We start from the raw sequence: 24409 nt of genomic DNA on the forward strand, positions 1-24409 counted from the left end.
ACAGAATACCATATGAAACATAAAATCCAACTGTAAATAACAAAACATAAAAATTTGAATTCTGTGAAATTCTGTGGAAGCGGAAACTAACTTGCCAAAGTTTTGGAAAAGATTTCTCACTCATTACATCCAGTTTATTCCTAGGAAGCTTCTTTCTGTTCTAATACCTGTGAATTTCTCTTAAGGGGTTAAACCTAATTCTGTTGATTAAATTTTCAGCAGGTTATGACAATTGAGAGAACATACAAAAGTTGCTGGGGACTGGAATACCTCTTTATCTTTATATTGATGCTGTGGTTTCCAGCTAAGCTTCAGACTCCCTGTTGGGGTGTAGTTTTGCCAATGCTTGGAGCTAATGAAAATTGTGAGCCTATGGCCCTCAACTGAATTTTAAAAGCAATCAGAAAATGATCTGCTCATATCTTTTATTAAGGAAGTCTGTTTTGGTGGCCCACTAGGTAGAAAGGAAAACAGACATGCAGCATCAGAATAAGAGAGGGACAGCAAGAGGCAGAAAATGTTTGAGAGAAAGAGTTGGGATTGTTGGAAGGAAAAAAAATATACACAGTACAAAGTTCAGGAATATGGTAACGGAAAAATCCTGCTAAATGCCCTTGTCTAGGGCTCGGGGAGGGGCTACACGGTGGCTCAGGGGCTATGCGGTGGCTAGGTGGCTAAGATGCTGAACTTGTCGATCGAAAAGTCGGCAGTTCAGCAGCTCGAATCCCTAGTGCCGTGTAACGGGGTGAGCTCCCGTTACTTGTCCCAGCTTCTGCCAACCTAGCAGCTCATAAAATGCAAGTAGCACATAAAAAATGCAAGTAGAAAAATAGGGACCACTTTGGTGGGAAGGTAACAGTGCTCTGTGCGCTTTCGGTGTTTAGTCATGCCGGCCACATGACCACGGAGACGTCTTCAGGACACCACTGGCTCTTCAGCTTTGAAAGTGAGATGAGCACCGCCCCCTAGAGTCAGGAATGACTAGCACATACATGCGAGGGGAACCTTTACCTTTACCTTAGTTCTCAGGGAAAGCATTTCAGGCAGAGATGACTCACTCATGAGCTGAGGACCTAAACATAAACAATGATGGTGGAACATCAAGTGTTCATAGATGAGATTCATCTTGCAGAACAGAAATGGCAGTTTCTCCTGTGGGAACCAAGATAGCTGAACTCACCATCATCAATGATAATGCATTCTCCAGAATATGTCCCAGAGCATTTCTGACTAAGAGTGGTGGAATTGCTGCCTGGTCTACAATAACTACTTTGGCTAGGCCTAGCCAGAAAAATTGCCTACAAGCACTTCTGTTATAGCCTTTGCTTCATCTATCAGAAGTCTCTGTCTCTTCTTGAATTAAAATGCATTACTGATGGGATTAAGATGGATGGGTAACATCCATTTTTGAATGAAGGATAAAAGTAGGAGGAGAAAATTGTGGGAGAAAATAACTTTATTTTACTGAAGGACAGGAAGAAATCAACGTTATCATTCTTTTAGGAACAAAGTTATTTAAAAGTTTCTTTTTGAAGTATATACCTTAAATATACTTCTTTTTAATATAGACCTGCCCTGTTTTGTAAATGGCCATGATTTCATAGCAACCATTTCTAAATGCTATCCCTGACATTTTCTTCAATTTTTAGATGTCCCCATAACCTGACAAGGTTGCTTGGCATGTCTTAATGAAAGGGAAAAGGAATTAAACTCATCTTGAAATCTTTTTGTCATAACCGAAATAACAGTACAGGGAAACCTGGGGTTTTATTCTTCAATGGGTGTATCTGATTCTCCTTTGGGCCTAATATCACTATCCATCTTCTCCTATTCCTGGAAACTTTTTCTTGGATTTCTGTACCTTTAATATCCCTTGTTCCCAGTCCAAATTTGTTAATGTTCAATTTGTAGTCATTAGCTCTTTCACTCAGAGCTGCCTTTATCCTAAAAAGCTTTCCCCATTTGCTTGTTATCCGTTCCGATACATTTATACAGAGTTATCATGTTCTCCCTCAGCCTATTTTTTTTTGTAGCTAAGATTATGTCAATGTACCTCACATAATTTTCCAGCTGTTCAAGTTTAACATAATCGCTTCTTCAGCTGCAGCATTATCTTATACTGTGAAACATCTATTTGTAGGTGGGCAGCCAAGACAAAGACATTTGTTTCCAAATAAATATTGGGGTCATTTATCAAATAATGGAAGGAAATGAATCTACGGATAGGTGAAAGCTTCTGTCTTTTAAAAAGAAGATATGGAAGAACTTGTGCATCTTTCTTTCCTCTCTCTCTTTTGAATGCAGAATTAGTATGGTTTAGTCAGTAGGAACAACTCAAGGAAATAGTACAAGATGGGAAGATGTGGAGAGACTAGTTCATAGAATTGTCAAGAGTTGGACATGACTGAATGGATAACCACTCCTCCTCCTCCTCCTCCTCCTCCTCCTCCTCCTCCTCCTCCTCTTCCTCTTCCTCCTCCTCCTCCTCCTCCTCCTCCTCCTCCTCCTCCTCCTCCTCCTCCTCCTCCTCCTCCTCTAGGATATTGGTCTTGCACTAAGGAGATCCAGATCCTGTCAGGGTTTCAAGGAACACCTCCAACGAAAGAAGACTCTGAGACTAGAAATTCCTCAAAGTTCCATTTTATTAGAGATGTCATATTGGCACATCTGCGAAAACCCGAATCTGAAAGCTTCCAGGTTTTCCCCACCCAAAGGAAAGTTCAAGTCTCTGCCCAGCACCCACATGTCCATCACATGGCCCAATCAGTGCACCATCCCAACTGAAGATGCCTCCCAGGCACATCACTCCAGGTGCAGGGCAAGATGTCCTTGACTCTCAGAGGAAGGAATGTTATTATGACTATATATCTCCCCTGGTCCATACAATCCCCCCTCCCACAGCACTAAATGTGGCAGGCCTGAAGATCCAATGCAAAAGATGGCTTTCAGGCCTGACAGATCCATAATGATTAATAACAGGTGTTTATTTACTTCAATGTATATGCCTGCCCAGATCATCATACTGATTCTACTATGATGAGCTGGCAGTCATAGTGACACTAGAAACAACTATCTCTCAACATAATATGCCATAGTAATAAATACATAATACATAAACATCTCATGGGCTCTGTTAGATGTTTGACCTCTATGCCTGGTGAGACAACCATATACCCAAGACCTTAAACAGTCCAGAACTAAGCTAATCTCTGGGGAGATGATGTTCCAGATGTGAAGAGAATAAAGACTCTCTTTCTGGACCATGCCCAGTGGTGGGTTCCTCCTGGTTCCTCCCGGTTCTGCCGAGCTGGTAGCAGTGATGATATGACGTCACCGAACAGGTTCTGCCCTCCCCGCGTTATTCTTATCTTTTATTTGGTCCCACCCCCAATCTATTGCTGCCTCCTGAGTCCCAGCTGATCGGCTAGAAGGAAAAAAACTGTTTGAACTCTTGCCTCGGGGCTTCAAAGGGCCGCCCTATAGCTGATCAGTGTTAAAAGACAGTGTGGTGGTAGACCAGTGCCTCCAAAAACAAATGTGTAGACCGGTGCCTCCAAAAACAAATGAGTAGATCGGTACAGCTCTGCAAGCAGTTAAAAGCCTGGTAGACCAGTACCTCTGCTAAATCCTAAAGAATTGTCACATGACCATCAAGCCATGCCCACAAAATAAGCCACACCCACAGAACCGGTAGTAAAAAAATTTAGAACCCACCCCTGGCCATGCCAGATGGCACTCCCTAATATATGGACCCCTAGCATGCTTCTTCTGCAGGATGTGTTAGGATGGGCATAGTCCCACAAAAAACCATGCATTATGCCCTGAAGAGCTTTGTAAGTAACTATCACACCTTGAATTGAACACAGAAACACACACAGTCAGTGTAGCACATGAAACAGAAGTATAATAAGTGCAGAGCAAAGAGCACTCCTAACTGCCTGTGCCACCACATTTTGAATCAGTTGTAGTTTCCAGATGTTCTTCAAGAGTAGCATATGGGAGGTGACTAAGACACAAGTGACTGTGAATGGAGTATATACATATGCATATACATATACATATACATCAGAGATAGTATTCACTTACCTTCGCTACTGGTTCACAAATGTGAGCACGCGCCACCTCCGCACATGCACAGGGACTTCCGCGCATGCACAGAGCATGAAAAATGTGGATAAATGAGATGTGATTATATCCAGGAGGGTGGGCAGAGCCACCCACAGCCGACTTTACTGGTTTGCCCAAACTGGATAGAACCGACTGAATACCACCACTGATATACATATACATACACACAAATACATACAAACACACCTACGAATATTTAAACTTTAACATATGAAATGCCAGCAGGCATGGTAGTAGAGCTCTATTATGAAATACATTATGCCAAGGTGACATAATATTCTAGGGTAACAACCAGAGGTGGGTTTCAGCAGGTTCTGACCAGTTCTGGAGAACCGGTAGCAGAAATTTTGAGTAGTTCAGAGAACTGGTAGTAAAAATTGTGACTGGCCCCGCCCCCATCTATTATCTGCCTCCCAAGTCCCAGCTGATTGGGAGGAAATGGGGATTTTGCAGCAACCTCCACCTGGAATGGGGTGGGAATGGAAATTTTACAGTATCCTTCCCCTGCCACGCCCACCATGCCACGCCCACCAAGCCATGCCACGCCCACCAAGCCACACCCACAGAACTGGTAGTAAAAAAATTTTGAAACCCACCACTGGTAACAACGTTTTGTGCAGACACTTAAATTGAAATTGTGTTGGTTTATATCCTGTCTCTTTAAAGAAGATAGTATTATAATGAATGAATGCAATGACAGAAGGCTCTTTTTCTGAATGATGCCAAATGAATATCTACAGGATATGGACTAGCCATGGAACTTTCCTTTGATATTTGCAGGAATTGTGTTTTTGAAGAAAAGATTGTTTTTTCTGATTGTTTTCTTGATCTACATCACTTTTGTCTCTGCTCATTTATAATCTAAATCTATTTGTTGCTCCATTCATGTGATCCTTTTTAATCTCACCATGTACATGCAGAGATGATCATTTTAAAAAAATATTCAGTTTAAAAAGTGTTTTTAAGGATTTGTTCAAGCCAAAAGATTTAGTTTAGCACTTAGGTCAATGGTTTGGTAAATAACCTGCGTTGCTTCAGAGTAGTTTGGTGCTTCCTAATTTAACTCAGAGTCTGAATCCAAATTTCAATTTAAGAAATTAATATTTTCTGTATTTCTCATGGCTTATCAGTAGAATGCTTATAAATTGTATAAATCTTTATAAATTTCAATTTTGTTCCTTTTTTACAATACTGGATTAAAAAGTTCAGGATATTAAATCCCTTATGTAGGGATAAAATTTGTCAAGTTTAACCAAAATAGTGGGTTTCGACTTCTTTATTAGCTAATTTTTATGAAAGAAGCAGACATTATGTAGGAAACAAACCTATAACATTTTCTTTTTTTCCAATATTTTTTTTTAATTTATATCCAAAATTAAAATACAGAATAAAGGGGAAAAGAAGAAGGAAAAAACAACCCACAAACATCGGCTATAAACAATAGTAATAAAAATGTATGTACAAATATAACAAATGACAAATGACCAGAGGTGAGCGTCACATGGAGCGTCCGTCCAGTTTGCCCAGAACTGAAAATGTGAGCGTGCACACAGCATCAAAAAACATGCGCGCAGCATCGAAAACCCGGCAATTATATAGGACGTGATAGCGCCACGGTGGGTGGGTGGGCCCAGCCACAGGTTGGAACTACCGGTTCACCCAAACTGGTCTGAACGGGCAGTAGCCCACCACTGAATATATCATTAACATTAAGATTAAACATAAAATGTCCACCCTGGTTGAATGCTGAAAAATATATCTGAAAAAACTGGTTCTCCCCCCTCTTATATAACTTACAACATTTTCAAACTTTAAGTGAAGGAACTCATTTCTTTGAATTCTGTTCTAGTGAAACGAAAAAAATTCCTTCAAATTGAACTTGAGCCCTGGTGACTTCTTTGATTTACCCAGTTCTCTTGGCATGATATGGAAATGGTTTCTGTTCCTTCTGAGATTTGTTGTTCTTATTACTGATTGCCCTGGATTTCCCATTTGGATCTCTAAGTACTTGGCAGGGCCAAACTTTTTTAGTGTGCTATAAAAAAGATGATTGGCTAAGAATTGCCATTTAACTTTCTGGTCTATTAGCAGAACAGCTGGCTCTTCATTCAGTCATAGAGCTGTCTTCAGTTCACCATCTTTTCCCCAGAAGTCTGCCAGCACACATGTTTAAGTTTCTAAGACTGAGAAACACTGAGCTAGAGGAGAAATCTCACAAGTGTTTTTCAACTAGCAGCCATTTTGTGAATAGGCAACTTCCTTGACAGACATTTTGTGCTCTTTGGATGCAGATGTACCCCTTAGTCCCCAGAAAGTTGGAATATGTGGGCATGGCATAAAACATTTGAGTTTGTAGAACTAGTATCTGTAGGAATTGCAAACACATGTAGTTGAATGTGCTTCCAAGCTTCAACCCAACTGAAAGCCTGATCCTAACCCAAAACTGTTGCAGACTTTGTTCTCATTATATAAACCTACAAAGGAACCAGATATGTGAGGAACTTGGGAGTTTAGTTTTTCTACATGTCCTCATCCTCAAGACAATTGTAAATTTCAGCTGCAGGCTAAAAACCTGCATAAGCCCATTGAAGTTCTTAGGCATACTATCCCAAAATGTGATCAAGTCACACTTAATATTGTACTGAAGTTCACAGAGTTTAAATTCACCCAGCATCCTTAATGTCGGCATTAAAATTAGAATCAGTTTCAGCATATCATTGTTTTGTAGCAAGGTCTCTAAAGGGGATAAAAGCTCATGCTACTAAGCATGGTCATTCCAGGGAACACCAGAGAATCAAAGCAACTTCTCTTTGTAAATGAACCATAATTTTAAAATTTCAAGAAACCTTTTCGTTCTCTTCTACATTTCAAAGACTAAAAAGGAATTTTTAAAAGTTATATTGGGGGTGGGGTGGGAAAAACAATGGTCCTAACTATTCTTTGCATGTTTCTTATAATTAGAGTTTGTCCTACTATGGATTTGCCTTGTAGCAAATAACTGGATAGAAGCCTTAACAAGTCAGAGAAATGGCTTATTTTCTACGTGTTGATCTGTTTCTGAGAGATTGGAATGGAAACAGAAATACCTTTGAAGGTGATTGCATTTTTCTAATAATAAAGACAATTTGGAGGAAAATGCTGATTGTTTTGAAAGAAAACACATTAGGACTTGATGCCACAGGCAATTATGTATATCGTATCTGAACAAAAACTCTAAATTGAAGAAAATAAGAATGAATTACCCCATGTCTGAAGTCACTTGACCTTTGATTGTTTCTAAAGAACAACCAATGGAATGATAAGAAGTTTATTACATCAATACACATGCATATACCATAATGAATGTTGTTTATATGTCTCGTTTAAAAGTTACATTTGGGCATTGAACATAATATAACATAACCTTGCCTTTAGTTTTAAAATTCATTTTTTCCATGCCTGGATGAGATTACTAAACTTTAAACCAGCTATTTGATTGATAACTTGGTTACAAAAATTGTGTCAAATAACAAATCACATTGCTGTAGGTAGCCTCAAAGTAACTAAGTGCAGCATTGTGATATTTTGACAGGGAAATGTTTCACAACTTGACTTCTCACATGAAAGGTTTTAAAGGTTTCCCCTGTCCAGTTGTGACTGATTCAAGGGGGCAGTGCTCATCTCTGATCCTTAGCCAAGGGAGCCTGCGTTGACTGAGAGAAATTTCCATCATCATGTGGCCAGCACGAAAATACAGAATGATTTTCCTCTGAAGTGGTATCTATTTATCTATTCGCATCTGCATGCTTTCAAACTGCTAAGTTAATAGGAGTGGGCAGAGTAACAGGAGCTCACCTCATCAAACAGCGCTTGGGTCTCGAACCCAGGCTGTCAGCTTTCCAGCTGACAAGCCCAGCATCTTCCTTCCTTCCTTCCTTCCTTCCTTCCTTCCTTCCTTCCTTCCTTCCTTCCTTCCTTCCTTCCTTCCTTCCTTCCTTCCTTCCTTCCTTCCTTCTCTATATTATACTTTTAAAAAAACTTGATTTGTAGATCCCCATTCATCAGACTTCAGATATAGGAAATAAAGTTTTAATTTAGACTTCACCTCCAAGCACTCCATTATTTTGAAACAGAAACATTTGTGTCATTTATGCTGATTTACATAATTTGCATAATTATGTAATTGACATAGATATGTCATTTGTTTCAGTTTAAATGTTTACAAAATTACTTCAGCTGAAGTAAATGGTGTGATTATGTTGATTACATCATTAGAAAAATTGTAGAAAAACATGTCCATTATGTCACTTCGGATTTAATGGACATTCAGATTGAATGAATGCCCCTTCCTTCCAACTGGTGAATTAAAATGAGGTTTTAGTGTATTTGCTCAACCCTAATTATTGACATAAGAAGTGTGATAGTTCTCACAGAGTCATGAGGTACAAAATTATAGTAAATATGACAATTACAAAAAGAAAGGAAAGACAGAGATAGGAGACCCCACGTAATTTCTGCATATATGGTTCTTTCTTGAAAGATAGCAGATATTGAAATTCCTTAGTTGTGGCTTTATTCTTTTTTCAATAAACATGCCTTATCTGGAGTTCTTAGATTTCTTATGACCTTGCTGAAGTAGCCCATTTCTGTCTGTGGGAAGATGTTCCTGTTTGGTAGTTAAAGTATAGCCACTTAAGCCAGTATGCATAGATCAAAACCAGATTAGGAAACACTACACATTCACATGAAAACACCGTGCTTAATTAACACTGAGAATTTAATCATTTGTTTATTTAATGTATTTTCTTCAGTTTGTCTTTTGTCTGTTCTGAACTACAGAGTCTCATTAAACTTTAATCTGATATTTTTGAAAGCCAAGTAACAGAATAACAGAGTTGAAAGCTACCTTGGAGGTCTTCTAGTCCAACGCCCTGCTCAGGCAGGAAACCCTATACCATTTCAGACAAATCGGTGTTGAATCTCCCACAACTTCTGGAGGCAAGCCGTTCCATGGATTAATTGTTCTCACTGTCAGGAAATTTCTCCTTAGTTCTAGGTTGGTTCTCCTTGATTCGTTTCCATCCATTGCTTCTTGTTCTGCTTTCAGGTGCTTTGGAGAATAGCTTGACCCCTTCTTTGTGGCAGACCTTTTGATATTTAAATGTCTTTTGTTTCTACTGGAATTGTCAGCATGGAAACTGGATAATTCAATTGCAAATTATATGCTTCACTGAGGGAGAAAGTATAAGGACAGTACAGGATGGTCCTTCAAAACTCCATCAGTCCATTGTGGAGGGGGAAAAAATTATTTTATAAGCTCCTTAGAGTCATCTAGAAGTTGCGCTACTCAGAAATATATTTAATAATTAAACAATTTATTACTTTTAGAGAAGGCTTGAAAAAACAAATGCCACGTACAATAAGCTTCTTAAAGATAGACTTTTATGAAACATATACATTTCTGAAACTATATTTATTTATTTACTTATTTATTGGTTCAATTTATATGCTGCCCTTCTCCGGAGACTCAGGGCGGCTTACAATGTGTTAAGCAATAACCTTCATACTTTTGTATATACCTGCTTAGTAGGGCTTTCGCCCCCCTCCCCAAGCAGTGTTCTTTTTTATACAAAGTCAGTTTATTGCCCCCACAATCCGGGTCCTCAATTTACCTACCTCGAAAGGATGGAAGGCTGAGTCAACATTGAGCCTGGTGAGATTCGAATTTGCAGTAACTGCAAGTAAATATAGTCCAGAAATGAGGAATTACCTGACATAGGAGAATACTGTTTTATGTACAATTGATATAAGAGATTGTTACCCCATTTGTGATATTAGACTTCTTGTTTTCAGTACTATTGACCATGATATTCTTTTGGTCAGGGTCGAATATTGAGGAAACTATTTTGCAACGGTCTGGTTTCTAGCCTTCTGAGTAAACATAAAAAGGATAAAAATTAGGGTCAGGGAAGAAAAAAAAATGAAATAATTACTATTGTATCACCTCCTGACCTCTTAGCATAGAGGTCTGTGACTAGAGTTTTCAGTCTTTCCTCCCCCTTTTAGAGAAAAATCAGCCTGGCAATCTCTCAAGTGATAAACAAAAACAAGACTGTTTAAGAGCCATGGTGGTGCAGTGGTTAGAATGCAGTACTGCAGGCTACTTCTGCTGACTACCGGTTGCCTGCATTTTGGCAGTTCGACCTCACCAGGCTCAAGGTTGATTCAGCCTTCCATCTAGCGGTGGGTTTCAGCAGGTTCTGACCAGTTCTGGAGAACTGGTAGCAGAAATTTTCAGTAGTTCGGAGAACTGGTAGTAAAAATTCTGACTGGCCCCGTCTCCTGAGTCCCAGCTGGGGATTTTGCAGTAACCTTCCCCTGCCATGCCCACCAAGCCATGCCACGCCCACCAAGCCACACCCACAGAACCGGTAGTAAAAAATTTTGAAACCCACCACTGCTTCCATCCTTCCGAGGTTGGTAAAATGAGGACCCAGATTGCTGGGGACAACATGTTGACTCTGTAAACTGCTTAGACAGGGCTGTAAAGCACTGTGAAGCGGTATTAAAAAAACAACAACCCAAACTTTAAAAAAAGAAAAGAAACTAAAGTAATTATATATGAAATGTGAATTACAAAATAAATTCAGTTTGTGGTAGATAACTAGATGCTATCGATCTGCTATAATTTATGATGCACGGAGGCTTCCCTACTTCCAAATTATATATTAGCTCCCAAGAAATAAGAAGCAAAACATCTTCTTGGCCTCAGCCTTACCTATGCTGGACAATAAGTACAAGAGACAATAAGCCTAAAGTGACACACAGAGGAAAAGATCAAATTTCTAATGCAGCCTTTTGGCTAAACTTGCTTACCTCTTTCTTTCTTCTTTCTTTGAATTCCCTCAAAATAATAATAATAATAATAATAATAATAATAATAATAATAATAATAATAATAATAATAATCTTTTTTTTCTTTTCCCAGGATCTCCCCTGATTTTTTGGGATAATCACAGCAATTTATCCGAGCTGTTGGAGAATCAGTTTACCTCCCTTGTTTTTCCAGAATAGAGAAAAGAGCAGTTTCTTGATCTGTTTCCCCAGAGTTCTGATTTCATTTTTAAAAGAACAAAACTTTTTTCGTTTTCAGCAGAGGGAAGAGTTAGGGCATCTGGTTGTGACTTCGTACACAAAAACGATCTCTCCCTTTGGTTGCGTGCATGAAGCTCAGATGCCGATTTGTTCCTGGATGCCTTTCAGTCAGCATGGGTTGAAGGTTGCAGCCTGCATATTCACGATAACATTTGTGGTAATAACTTGAAATCATATACCTGGAATGCTATTTGTGAATGGAGGCGAAGACAAAGTTTAGTTGACATCTAGATCAGATACAGCACGAATGAAGCACCATGGGGCAGTAAAAATCTGCAAGATGGAGGGTGCAATGCCACAATGAAAGCCCCACCCCTCTTGTACAGATTTGTGACACTTTGTCTTTTTTGTAGAGATGCATCATTGCTGATAAAACATATGTATAGAATAACTCCCCCCCCACTTTCTTACCAGTGCTTGCAATAAAATTATTTACACTAAGGTTGATTTATGGAAAGACTGCTGCACACTATCTAATTAATGCAATGTGAACTTTGACCCAGATTTTCCTTCTTGAAAAGTAATTGTTAATAATGGCTCAGTTTAACCAGGATGCACAAATTAAGAAAGTGAGAAGAGTATGAATGGAAGAGAAGAAAATAGTTTGGCTAATCAGGAACTGAGTCTATGAATTGGACCTTGGAGTATGCATAACTGTTGGAAAAAAAATCCAGTCTGGTTCCAAAGCCGGGAGAAAAATGCTGGAAATAAAATGGAGGCTGGCTACAAGGAAAGAAGGTCTCTATTTATTTGGTTTCCAGAAACTTCAGTGACAGCAGAATGTTTCTGGGATGACTGACCCATTGGCTGAGTGAATGGATGGATTTTATAGGGTTCTAGGGTTTGGTGATTGAGATGCTCCAGGGGGTTGTGCAATGTAGTGAGCCTTGTGTCTTTTGCTATTCGAATGGTGGTGGGTAAATCCTATTATGTCCTAAAGGTCATGTTCTGTCCTTAGAATTTGGGTGGAGGGAGATAAATTCTTAATTCCATCTGCTCCAATCTTCTGTGGGAGTTTATGTCTGAAGGCGTTTTGTTTATGAATAGGATGGCCTAGTCTTTCTGAATGGATACAAAATCTCCATTCTAAAGGACCAGCCTCTTCAAGCTTCTGCTTGAGTCTATTTTCCTATGGCAGGAAGACTGGGGCTGCTTTCTGTCTTTGTTAAGATTTTTTCCCTCCTCTTCTCTTTTGGGAAATATTCTATCCTGCCTCTTTTTAATATTAAAAATAAAGAATATTTTAATCTGGAATGGGGGCTTCCTACATAACCTTGAATCTCAAACCAATATGAAATCAGTTACCAAAGTCAAAGAAAAATAAGAACAATATCCAAAGAGAAAGAATCAATGAGTCAAATGTATATTTACGTAGGTTACGTGAAGAGACATTCTAATTCCTATGTATTAAAACAACATCAAAGATTTTGCTTGCATTGATTTGATTTTGAAAAGCCGATATTTGGTAGTAAAGTAAATAAAGTATCTGAAGAATGAAAAATGAAGCCATTTGCTTAATTCTCACTTTTGATCAAATAACTGTACAATCCAGTCCCATGGCATGAAGACAAATAACCTAACCTCCATGACAGGAACAATCCAAAGGCTAAAATGAAAGCTTTACACAAGCTGTGGGAAGGAGATTGTGAAGCAGTGCAGAAGTGGCAAAGATCTTTTTTTCCCAGAGTATATGTTTAATAAAACAAGACATAGATTTAAAGTGCAGTAGTGCAGGGAATGGGTCATTAACTGTGATAAAGTGGCAGTAATGTAAGGAGAGAGATTAATAATGACAATGATGATGCCCTTGATGATGATGAATGCAATAGCAGTGGCATATCTCAATGGTTTTTGTCCCTGAATTTCTTTTAATCTGCCCTTTGTGTGGACAGTTTCTTGGACAGGCTGGCAGGAGGCCTGTTCACGCAGTTAAAAATCCCCTGCCTAAATGGGTTTGGCTACAGGAACACCTGGGGAAAAAAAGTCTGTGTGCGCAGCAGAGCTTCTGTGATCTGGAATGCTGAGAAAAAAAAGGATGGATTGTCTTTCCAGAACAGCTGGTGATTCTTTGTGGATCACAGCATTCAATTAGGGATGAAAGAGGAAAGACGAATTCACATTTCCCAAATGAAAGTGTGAGTTGGAGCCCTCTGTCCTCACAACTATCCTTCCAGGTTTACACAGCTTAGAATTTGGCAAGATCTATTCAATGGCAGCAAAGAACTAACGTTTTCTCTTATCTCTTTGCTCCCATCTAACAGGTACTTGGAGTTTTGCAGCCTAGATGAGGTAACATCAGCTTTATGCATCATCTTTTCAAAACTTTACTTATATATTCATTTGAAACTATTGCGTATGTACCCAAGTTATATCTTTCATTATTTCTTTCTTTTTTCACCAGCATGACATACGGCATTCTTGCATGGTATGGGAGAAGCTCTGTAGCAGACAAAAAGCTCTACAGAGAATCATTAAAACTGCCTGGAATATCATCAGGCTCCAGCTACCAGCCCTGGATGACATCTTCAAATCTCGCTGTTTGAGGAAGTTGCATAACATTCTCAGAGACTCTTCCCATCCTGCTTACAATCTTTTTGGACTGTTGCCTTCTGGCGGAAGATACAGAACAATTAAAACTTGGACCACTCTGAATAATTTTTATCCCAGAGCTATAATTGCACTCAACAATGAACTAAAGGGCCACCATCAGTGAGTTGTTGGATACCATTACTTGGTCTGTTGTGTGGATGTTTGGGTGGTTTAGGGGTGGGGAATTTGTGGTGGTGGTGGGTGTTTGGGGATTGTATTTTATTATTTTTATTATTCGAATTTCTATACCGCCCTTCTCCTTTCGGACTCAGGGCGGTGTGTGTTGTTATGTGTGTTGGTCCTGGTCTTTGGGTATTAAGTGAATTTCGTTGTATGGGTATACTGTGTATACACATACAATGACAATAAAATTATTATTATTATTATTATTATTATTATTATTATTAGTATTAGTATTAGTATTAGTATTTAGTATGTTGGTAGAAGAGACACAGGGATATTTGCATCAAGCAGAGCTTTCCTCTAAACACCAAACATACCTCATGAAATCATAATGCAAGTTCTGCTTCTTACGTATTAGCATGCTACCTCACAATGCTGGGAGGCCATTTCCCATCATTTTCTCACTCCAAGGCATCTCCATGCCTAACCAATGTACCACCACTAAGTCAATGATGCAGTTTCTCCATCCTACTCTGCTGAAATTTATATTCAGCTCAATTTTAGGTGCTCCTGGAGTCATCCTGAAGGTGATGTCCCATTAGAAACAAGCTTGAGGGTGTCCCATAGAATCCATTCTTCTGGGCTCAAGCCCACTTTAGTCTCCTCCCTATAAATAAAGTTCAATTACATCTTTTCATACTTATTTATTCATAACATTTATATAACTTTTGATTGCATCCAAAAAATAATGTGGACTTTCTCCAGATCTCAGAGAAATTAATGCTTAATGAAACAAAAAAGTTATTGAGGTGGATTACATGTATTTCAAAGTCAGTAGGTTTACATGCAAATACAATAATTTAATATATTTACTCTTCCTAAGTCATGAAGGATGTTGCATTCATGGGAAGGTGTGAACATCCTGAGGCATCAGGTTGGAAATAAAGAGAAACAAGGAGCTACACATTTGATACGAGCAAGCTGGGGTTTTAGTTTTATTATATCCATAAGTAAGCTTACCAACAGAGACCCTTCATGATACGAACCTAATATTCCTTGCCTAGAAAAGCCGTGCTTGAACATGAAGTTCTTGAATTTCTCATTAATGAGCTACAGTCCCACCCAAGCAGCATTTGATTTGTAATTGGAAGTTCCCTTGTTGGTGTGTATGTATGTGTGTAGAATAACAGAAATCTGATCTGTATAGGGGCTGCATCTACTGCTATATTATTTCACTTGGTCTCCATCCCCATTTCCAGAATAGTTTTCTTTTTAAATGCTCTTGAGATCCACAGTTATTTTCATGGGGGTCTGTGCATTATTTTTATTTGATTGTACATATTATTTTGTGTTTTTCTTTTATACCCCAACACATTTTTGTCCTATCCAATTTCCCCTAATATATAACTTACTTAAATGCTATTTAATCCAAATGAGGGCTAGGCAGTGGGCAGTGGGTTGGAATAACTTCCTAAAGTTATTCCAACCCACTTTTGGCTTCAACATAGATATCTTGAACATCTGCAGAGTGGAATTTATTTATTTATTATTTTATTAATTTTATTTCTATACCGCCCTTCTCCCGAAGGACTCAGGGCGGTGTACAGCCTGATTAAAAGCACAAAGACAGACAAAATTTAAAAATAATTAAAATTATTAAATAATTGGCTCAATTATAAAACCCCCAAATTTAAAATCCCACATTTAAAACCAATTAAAATCTTTTCATTGATAGCCCGGCCTGGCGGAACAACAAAGTTTTGAGGGCACAGTGAAATACACGGAGATTGGAGATCTTACACATTTCTGGGGGCAGTTCATTCCAAAGAGCAGGGGCTCCCACAGAGAAGGCCCTCCCCCTGGGTGTCGCCAGCCGACATAATTTGGCCGATGGCACCCTGAGGAGACCCCCTCTATGGGAGCGGACTGGCCGGTGGGAGGCTACTGGTGGCAGAAGACGGTCTCGAAGGTACCCAGGTCCAATGCCATGGAGCACTTTAAAGGCGGTAACCAGCACCTTGAATCGCACCCGGAAGACCACTGGGAGCCAGTGCAGCTCGCCCAGGAGGGGTGTCACGTGGGCACAACGAGTTGCGCCCATAACCACTTGCGCGACCGCATTCTGGACCAGTAGGAGCCTCCGGGTGCTTTTCAAGGGGAGCCCCATGTAGAGAGCATTACAGTAGTCCAGTCGGGGGGTGACAAGGGTGTGAGTGACCGTGAGCAAGGCGTCGCGATCCAGAAAGGGCTGCAACTGGCGAATCAGGGGAACCTAATAAAAAGCCCCCCTGGCCATGGCCATCATATGTTCTTCTAAAGACAGCTGTGCATCCAGGAGGACACCCAGATTGCGAGACCTCTCTGTAGGGGGCAAAAACTCACCCCCAATAGTCAGCGATGGCACCAGCTGACTATATTGCGACGCCGGGAACCACAGCCACTCAGTCTTGGAGGGGTTGAGTCTGAGCCTATTTCTCCCCATCCAGACCCGCACGGCCTCCAGGCAGCGAGACATCACATCAAGGGCATCGTTGGGGTGGTCTGGGGTGGAAATGTACAGCTGAGTATCATCAGCGTACAGGTGGACTCTCACCCCAAAACTACGGATGATCTCACCCAGCGGCTTCACATAAATGTTGAACAGAAGGGGCGAGAGGACCGACCCTTGCGGCACTCCCCATGCAAGGCGCCTCGAAGTCGACCTCTGCCCCCCTGACAACATGAACTGTGAGCAGTCGGAGAGGAAGGAGGAGAACCACCACAAAACGGATCATCTGGAGGGCTCGGAATGAACTTTTCTAGTTGGAAATGGCAGTATAGGAATCCCATTCAGGCCCCATGAATTAGCATTCTGGATCATCGCCTATCCCCATCAATTTCCCTTTAGTCCTATCAACTTCCCTGCAGAGAATTGCCTACAGCACAGCTTGGCTTCTGTATGAACTGGCCAGTGGGGATCCTGCAGACATTGACACCTAAATTTGAGTGCTGCAGGAAAGCTGACATTGTGCTCAGATGGTATGCTCTCCAGCCCAGGAACAACCAAATGGGGTTAGTATTGTGACATCAAACAAATCTACAGTAATATTCCTGTTCTCACCAGGTCATTCTCCAGCATCTTTAATGTTAAACAACTGTCTGTTGGTAATCAGCAGAAGAAAAGGTGATACTTTTAACCCACAATCCTTAATTCTGTGTCAAAACATCTTGGTTTGACACATTATTAAAAAGTATGAGGTGGAAAACTAAAACAAATTGGAGCAAACTACTCCATACAGCAGAAATCATGAAATCCAAGCCCCTCATTTATTATTGCTGCAGATTTCTGGAACCAGTTGGACTAGACTGACAATCCTTTTAAGTGAAAAGTATTTTCTTTAAAGGTCTCAGAAGTTTCAATTTCAGTATTCTTGGCACATATCTCGGAGCAGACTGTTTTTATTGCCTTCCCAAAAAGAGAAATGTGGGCATGTTTTATTATTTTTGCCTTTCCTTTCTTTCTGTGCATTGCTTTCAAACCTTGATGGTTCAAGCCCCAGGGGAGAACAGACTGGCTTAGTATTAACTGTTATGGCATTTGCTGATACTAACTGTTGGAGAAGAATCTGGTTATGAAGAAAGTCTGACCTTTCCAATTGCTGGAAGATTTGTACTGCTGGTACAAATTCTGTGTTCCGCACTCCTGGACTGAGAGAAATAATATAAGATATTAGGCCCATCCTGAAGGAAAGCAGTCAAATGTCTTGTCAAAACCAAAGTAATAATCCTGCTAATGATAGATAAAAAGAGGGTTGGAAACAGAGCTTAACGTTTGTGAAGAAAAATGGCTTGAAAGCTGTTTTATCATCATGGTTTTAGGCCTTGTATTGAAAAATGAGACACAAGATGCCTTGGTAAATAGTACAGATTACAGTAAACCAATTTACTTTTTATATAGCTTTGAGATTTCTGGTGGGGCTATTTAATGAAGTGAGAAGGTTTCCCACTGACTTTATATTATCATGCTGAATAATTTTTCTTGACATGCAGTGCTTTCAAACAGCCAACTGCAACACATACACACACCCACGCATATAAATAGCCATACAAGCACACAAACACATATACCAAAAAATGCCATGCACCTTCTTGCCATTCTGTTGTTGTTGTTTTTTCTTTTGTGATTATAATTTTGTTAGGCTCTTTAAGATAACAGAGAAATCATAAAAACAGAAATCGGCATGCTGTGGGTCTAGGGTGACAACTTTAGTTAGGCATGAATTTGAAGAATTTGGTATACTTGCACTTTAATACAAACATACCTGATTTGCAATTCTCAAATTTATAGACAACTGGTAATCATCTTTTCTGGTTTTTTTGCCATGTTAATTTACAAACAACAAAATGCATATGAAAATAATTGCTTTAAGAAAGAATGCATACAATAATACATGTATTGGTGAAAATAACATAGATAACAATACAACCGTATGCACTACGAGGAATATAAAGAATAGTGGAAAGTATAAGGATAGTGGAAGACTCAAGTTCTTTTTTCTGTCCCAGACATTATACCAAATTTTCTGAGTTTAACTACATTTTAGAAACAGTATTGAGAAGGGGAAGTAAATATACCACCTTGATCTTTTAGGAATATTGGAAGAGAGGAAAACTGAAGATAATATTGTACCTAATATAATTGTGATAAGGGCCTCTGAACAATTAATTATTGCAATTGATTGTTTTCTTTTCTTTTTCTTTTCTTTTTATAAAGTTCTCCGTGAATTTGATCAGATACACTTGGGAAGATCACAAGGAAAGGCAGGTTCTCACACGGGCACATATGGACACTAAGGTGGTTCTTGAACAGTCATTGTAGATGTGAAAATAGGGATGAAGTACATGGATGCCGGAGCTTTCATACTTTGATCAGTGAAACATCGAAGGACCTGAAACTCTACTAGATCTACGTACAAAAGCATTACTGGATTCTAAATATGTATTCATTGGTGGGTTTAGAACATGTTATGATTACAGAAACATCAAATGAATAAAAATATTGGGTGTTTTTTTTTTAAAAAAAAATAAGAATCAATTCTCCTCCAAGTTGGACACCAATAAATTTTAGCTCCAGTTGAAAGCCCAATAAAGTAAAATTGTCTTTACGTATCTTCTAAAAACCAAGGAGGGTATTCTCCCCAGTGTAAGGAATTCCTCTCTCCTTTGCATTTGCAAACCTTTTGGTTGTGCACCTCATGTAAGGAAGTCATTTGGGGCACTGGGAGTCTCTGCTTTATTCATAACTCCAAGTCCAGAGTGTATTTCAAAGGGAGGAAGAGGAAACAGGGTTTTATGAAGAATATTTAGGTGCAGGCATTATACCCATACAGGGAATCATTATGGCTATGACATTCAAATAAAAGTAACTGAATAAAATAAAAAGAGGCTGGGTTGATTAAATTGCCTTTATACTATTATATAAAAGTGAAAAGGAAAAAAAAACTGTCTACAGTTCCTTCTAATTACCAAAACTGAAGTTTTTCCCCCTGCTGTCTTCAATAGAAAATATGTCTTAAAAAGATCTTTCAGCAAGAATAAAAAAAATGCACAATTGTGTTATAATTGCAGGTAGCAAAATGTATTTGCAATCTTAACATGGCAATTACAGTGCCTCATTATCAAAATGGTACAATGCGTACAAGAACCTAAGAAGTGCCCCGCTGAATGGAGCCAAAGCTATTTAATCCCCCTTTCTGTTTCCCAGTGGCCAGCCCTCAAATCCTGTCCTTAAATAATCTGTGTAGGAATGAATGGAGCTGTAATAACATCTTTACTGGACAAGATCCAGTCAAGCTTGAGCACTTTTAAGTGCCCATTATTTCAGTTGAAGAAAGCAAACTCCATGTTTAATTCTCCCAGCTGAAAAAGAATGAGACTTAGCTTCGGTTAGCATGTGCCCATTATTTTTAATTGCTGAATCACACTGTAGTATAATCATTCTGATTTTAACAAATTGCAATTTGCTGAAGGCCATCAGGGAAATTCTCTGAAGAAGGTGGCACAAAGAATTCTGGGAATTGTAGTTTGCTGTGGGGTCCTAAATCTGGCTATCTAGCCAACTGGATATCTTCTATCTACTTTATTATTATTTTTTAAAGTCCCCCTATGCACATCCTAGTGATGGGGAGCAGGGAGATTATGGCTGGTGGAACAAGTTGTCCATAGTAAAGTAAGATTTCTTATGAGTTGAATTCTGTTGAATCGCCATGCAGTTTGCTTGGCAAGTCCCACAACAGAGGAATGGATTGAAAAGATGACAGGATGAGCAGAAATGGCAAAACTGATGTGTCTGGTCAGGGATAAAACAGTACTTTTATGGAAACCTTTTATGGACTTTTTGCTCAAAATGGAAAAAAAGTTGAAATGGTGATTTGTGGATTTGCTGATTGCAAAAGGAGTTGAATATGGGAGAGAAGGGATCTCTGTCAAACTTTCTGAATGAGAGAAGAGGGATAATAACTTTATTTCTAACTGCTGCCAAGAAGTCATTTCTTTAATTTCTCCCCTCTTTCTTTCCCTTTCTGTAACTGTATTGTTTTCTTTACTTTTATTTTAGCTTCTTTCCCTCTAACTTTTCTTTATATATTTTCTTGTTTATCTTTTATCTATGTAAAAATTGCAATAAAAAAAGTAATATGCTCGGCAGCATTATGGAAGTGGATTATAGTTAGGTCTTTCCTATTCAAGCAACAGAAAGATTCCTTTTGTTGGGACAAAGAGACCAAAGAATTTGCTTTGTCAGGCTAGTTCTAAATAGTTCCCTATCTGCAGTCACATCCTGTAGCCAGGGCTTATGCAGAACTCTCAGTTTTGGTGGGGGTTCATTAGAAAACATTCAGCAGTACCACTTCCCAAAATTTGGGAAAAATTTGGGACAAATTTACAAACTCATGGTAAACTGATCCAAGCTAGACTGCAGAAAATATGACTTCAGTAACAGAGTTGTCAACACCTGGAATACAGTACCTGACTCTGAGGTTTCTTCCCCAAATCCCCAAAACTTTAACCTTAGACTGTCCACTGCAGACCTCACCCCATTCCTAAGAGGTCTGTAAGGGGCATACATAAGCGCAACAGCGTGCCTACTGTCCCTGTCCTAATATTTTCTTTTATTCGTATCCTTTTCATGTATTTATAATTATGTTTACACTTAGATCTGTCATAAAATACATGCTTGATGAAATTAAATGAATGAATGAATGAATGAATGAATGAATGAATGAATGAATGAATGATGCTGGAGGAGATGAGGGGGCTGTCCATTAGCCCCACTTGTCAGAGTTTAGTAAATGATGTCAAAGAACCTGTGCTGACAGGTTCTGGAACTTTCTGAAGTAGCTCTGATTTGCTCAAGCCTTCAACAAATGAATATATTCCTTTCTGAATTAGCAAAAGCCTATTTTCCATTGCCGCCTTCTGCAATGTTTTTTTTTTAAAAAAACTTCCCTATTTTAGCTTCTTATTCTAGGCTGTGCACTTCTTTTTTGGCTTCTATATTATGAAGCGTCTTTTGTCTAAAATAATTATATTCCTGGAAGCAAATAAAGGGCATTAATAAATGAAATGGAATTTACATATGAATGTGAGAAAGAAAGCTTATGTTTGTTGAATTTGTAAAGGCATACGATAAAATGAATAAGGTTGAATTATGGAATGTTTTATATGAATATGGAGTTCAAGATGTGTGGCTAAATGTATTATAATTGGTATATGATAGAAAGGAAGCCTGAGAATAAATGGAAAACTTAGAGAATAATTTAGTCCTGAGCAAGAAGTAAGACAAGGATGCAGGATATTTAATATATTTATGGCTGAATTGATAGGGAATGGTTATGGTGGTGCTGATGACGTGTTTGCTGGGGACAGCTTTGTATGTATACTTTTCTTGGGAGATGGTGCTATATTGTTGGGTGAAAACCTGAATCATTTGCATAAAACATGGAGTATAAACATGTGAAAGATTAAGTGAGCTGGGATTCTCACACTAGAGAAGGCTATTCAGGAAACAGAGGGCAGAAACCTTTAAGGTTAAGAAATGTGTACAAGTAGTTCTCAACTTATTACCTATTTTGGCCCATTTTACGACCTTCCTTGCCACAATTGTTAAGTGAATCACTGTAGTTATCAAATTAGCAATCTGGTTGTTAAGGGAATCTGACTTCTCCATTGACCTTTCTTGTTAGAAAATTACAAAAGGTGACCACATGACCTTGGGATACTGCAACTATCATAAATATGAGTCAGTTGCCAAGCTGCAATTGACCAGTTGCCAAGTGAATTTTGATTACATGACCATGGGGATGCTGCAATGGTCGTAAGTGTGGGGCAATAGTCATAAGTCACTTTTTTCAGTGCTGTTGTGACTTCCAATGGTCACCAAATGAACTGTTGCAAGTCGAGAACTACCTGTAGTCCTATTTATTAATTTATTATTTATTTATTAGTTCGATTTATATGCCGCCCTTCTCCGGAGACTCAGGATGGCTTACAATGCATTAAGCAATAGCCTTCATACTTTTGTATATACCTGCTTAGTAGGGCTTTTTTGCCGCCACCCCCCCAAGCGGTGTTCTATTTTATACAAAGTCAGCTTATTGCCCCCACAATCCGGGTCCTCATTTTACCTACCTTGGAAGGATGGAAGGCTGAGTCAACCTTGAGCCTGGTGAGAATTGAACTTGCAGTAATTGCAGGCAGCTGGCAGCTAAGTGCTACTTTAACAGCAGTTTATCCCGCTGCGCCACCAAGGCTCATCATACTTGGTGTGAGAAGGTGGAAGGATCCCACCTTCTTAGGATTCCAATTTTTGAACTAACTGACAAAGAATAGGAGTCTTCAATTCGTTAGAGAACTTATGTGTATGGTTTCGTAATTCTCTGCGAGCTTCTTGAGTTTGCTTGAAAATGTGGAGCAAGGAGATACTCTTTCTACTATAACACAGTATGAAGCTTTGAAAGATTCTACAATGCAAAGTTGAGATTCTAAGTCACTCAGTCACTGTTGTCCCAAAGGTGCTTTTTCAGGAGATAACTGGACTTTCTTGTTTTTTTCTTGAAGATGTTTCGCTTCTCATCCAAGAAGCTTCTTCAGCTCTGACAGGATAGTGGGGAATGGAAGGAGTTACATTCCTTGCAGACAGTCGGTCATTTGCATTAGAGAGTTGTTGAGGCCACTTGGAGATTTATCTGTGTCCTCAAGGGCACCTGAGTAGGGCAAATGGGTGGCTGCAGGATGTTTTCTGCCTTGTGTCCCTTCACTGTTGAAGACAGGCATAGCGTATTGGGGATGAGTCTGTGTTGTTTGCATCTCAAACTGAAGTGCAAATGGTTCCTGTAGTCTGCAGTTTTTCAGGAAATCCATTCATACTCCCACACCATTCGAAGGATGTTCATCCCAAAGTGCATAGCTAAAAGTCTATGGAGTTTCTTAATCATCCAGGTCATGGTTGTCCCAAAGGTGCTTTTTCAGGAGGCAACTGGACTTTCTTGTTTTTTTCTGTTGAAGATGTTTTGCTTCTCATCCAAGAAGCTTCTTCAGCTCTGACTGGATGGTGGGAAATTCTACAATGCAGTAGATCCACAAATGAACACATCTAAGATACTATATTTGTGTATGATTGCAGGTTACATATGAATGAATGCTAATTATATACGAATGGAAGAAAAAGCCCCCAAACCCTAGTAGAATGATGGATTTGTGGTGTGATAGAATGTCTGCTAAGAACAGATGGAGAAATATTAAGACATGTAAATCTGATAGTAAGTGTTATGCGTTCCATTGCAGAGAATTAATGTCTGATAAAAAAAAACCCTAGCTGGTGTACATCTTCTCATTTCTTTATGCAATATGTAAGTGGAATGCTGTGGGACTGAGTATGCGTGTTTCATAAAACAAAGAGAGATAAAACAGGTCAAGAATGGATGAGAGCTTAAAAGTGAGTCATCGTATACAATAAGCACATTGAAGCGATTTAACTAGAAAGAGAGAATGAATAAGGATCAAGGGCAAAGTAATTATATAAAGGAAGGACACATTTTTGAGAAGAAAAGAAAGTTCAGGAAGTCATTCTCGGACCAGGAGTTGACAAGTACCTCAAAAAGATACAGGTGAGAAGTTTAAAGAATAAAAAGCAATGGATGAAGTAGTAAAAGATCCCGGGAAAGCAAAGACAGGCTTGGAAAGATATGGAGGGGTATTCTTTAATTTTAATAAATTGTCTTTCTATTTCTTATTCATGTTTTTGCATTTTGCATACGGCTGCTTACCTTAGAAGGGAATAGTATACTGGATATGTTTGTAGGTATGCTGTTTCTTTTAAATAATTCCCAAGTTTTAAATATACTGGCTAAAATTTATCCAGCTAACTGCTGAATTTCAAAGAATCCTTCATCAGGTT

General features: G+C 39.0%; 1 long non-coding RNA gene across 1 annotated transcript; it reads left to right on the forward strand.

The window, feature by feature from the left end:
* The first annotated feature begins 13531 nt into the window (after window positions 1-13531).
* On the forward strand, window positions 13532-19438 carry LOC148116604 (uncharacterized). The gene is made up of 3 exons (XR_015733686.1): window positions 13532-13551; window positions 13664-13971; window positions 18728-19438. It is a non-coding gene; the product is annotated as an uncharacterized LOC148116604 (long non-coding RNA).
* The last annotated feature ends 4971 nt before the right edge of the window (window positions 19439-24409 follow it).

Source organism: Pantherophis guttatus, chromosome 1 (genome assembly GCF_059756535.1).
Source record: "Pantherophis guttatus breed Tessera chromosome 1, ASM5975653v1, whole genome shotgun sequence".
NCBI lineage: Eukaryota > Metazoa > Chordata > Lepidosauria > Squamata > Colubridae > Pantherophis > Pantherophis guttatus.